At 42.6% G+C, this 1,947-nt stretch overlaps 1 protein-coding gene and 1 pseudogene across 1 annotated transcript in view; one reads left to right on the top strand and one right to left on the bottom strand.

Moving 5' to 3' along the window:
• The window catches only part of IST1 (IST1, ESCRT-III associated factor), a 36,510-nt gene that overhangs the window by 24,803 nt on the left and 9,760 nt on the right, over nt 1–1,947 (bottom strand). The window lies entirely within an intron of this gene.
• On the top strand, nt 1,007–1,706 carry LOC100943146 (annotated as a pseudogene).

Below are 1,947 nucleotides of genomic sequence, written 5' to 3'. Positions count from 1 at the left end.
TCTCAAAAAAAAAAAAAAAAAAAAAAGATCCTATCTCTACAAAGAATTTAAAAAATCAGCCAGACATGGTTGAGTCCTAGCTACAGAAGGCTGAGGCAGGAGGATCACTTGGGCCCAGGAGTTCAAGGAGGCAGTGTGCTCCAGCCAAAAGAGCAAGACTCTGTCTCTAAAATAAACAAACACAGACACACATACCCTAGTAATTCCACTCCTAGGATCTTAACCTAAGCAACAGAACTTCATGCACTTTTTTTTTTTGAGACAGAGCCTCAAGCTGTCACGCTGGGTAGAGTGTCGTGGCATCACAGCTCATAGCAACCTCCAACCCCTGGGCTCAAGCGATTCTCTTGCCTCAGCCTCCAAAGCAGCTGGGACTACAGGCGCCCACCACAACGCCCAGCTATTTTTTGGTTGTAGCTGTCATTGTCGTTTGGCAGACCCAGGCTGGATTCAAACTCACCAGCTCTGGTGTATGCAGCTAGCACCTTAGCCACGTGAGCTATAGGCGCTGAGCCCATGCACATATTTTTACATGAAAATATTTACCACATTTTGAATTTGGTATTTTTTAAATACCAAAAATTTAGAATAAAGTATATAATGAAATAGTATTATTTATAGTACCTAATAGAACTTTACCTGGCCATTAGAGTGTTTTAAAACAGCATTTGATGACATGAGGACAGATTAATAATATAAGTTTAAAAAATTGACTATATATGAAGTATGATCTCACATTCTAAAAAAGCACATATTGGCTCAATGTCTGTAGCTCAGCGGCTAGGGCGCCAGCCACATACACCAGAGCTGATGGGTTCGAATCCAACCCAGGCCAACTACAACCAAAAAATAGCTGAGCATTGTGGCAGGCGCCTGTAGTCCCAGCTACTTGGGAGGCTGAGGCATGAAAATGGCTTAAGCCCAAGAATTTGAGGTTATTGTGAGCTGTGACATCACAGCACTCTTACTGAGGGCAACATAATAAAGTAAGCTTCTGTCTCAAAAAAATAAAAGGCAGTGCTGCCAACACCCCAGTGGAGATGCTGAAGTCAACATCAGATTTGAAATATTTAAAGGGGATATAAAACTATTTCAGCAATGCGGACAATCCAGTGCGCTGTGGTAGGCGATGGTGCTGTTGGTAAACACATCTCCTGACATCCTACACAAGGAACAAATTTCCATTTGAATATGTTCCGACTGTTTTTGACAACTATGCAGTCACAGTTATGATTGGGGGAGAGCCATATACTCTTAGACTTTTTGATACTGCAGGGCAAGAGGATTATGACAGATTACGACTGCTAAGTTATCCACAAACAGATGTATTTCTAGTCTGTTTTTCAGTGATCTCTCCATCTTCATTTGAAAATGTGAAAGAAAAGCGGGTGCCTGAGATAACTCATCATTGTCCAAAGACTCCTTTCTTGTTTCTTGGGACACAAATTGATCTCAGAGATGATCCTTCTACTATTGAGAAACTTGCCAAGAACAAACAGAAACCTATCACACCACAGACTGCTGAAAAGCTGGCCCAGAACCTGAAGCCTGTCAAGTATGTGGAGTGTTCTGCACTTACACAGAAAGGACTAAACAATGTGTTTGATGAAGCAGTATTGGCTGCCCTGGAACCTCCAGAACTGAAGAGCCGCAGGTGTGTGCTGCTATGAACATCTCTCCAGAGCCCTCTCTGCACAGCTGGTACCATCATCATACTAAAAACAATGTTTCAATCAAACTAAAGATTAAAAATTAAAATTTGTTTTTGCAATAAAAAATAAATAGGCTCAACGTCTGTGGCTCAAGCAGCTAAGGCACCAGCCACATACACCTGAGTTGGCGGGCTCAAATCCAGCCTGGGCCTGCCAAACAACAATGACAACTGCAACCAAAAAATAGCCGGACGTTGTGGCAGGTGCGTATAGTCCCAGCTACTCGGGAGGCTGA

This window comes from Otolemur garnettii, unplaced genomic scaffold (genome assembly GCF_000181295.1).
Source record: "Otolemur garnettii isolate 467f Iridium unplaced genomic scaffold, OtoGar3 scaffold00047, whole genome shotgun sequence".
NCBI lineage: Eukaryota > Metazoa > Chordata > Mammalia > Primates > Galagidae > Otolemur > Otolemur garnettii.
The sequence above is the reverse complement of the archived record's forward strand: the minus strand, read 5'-3'. Positions and strand labels throughout refer to the sequence as shown.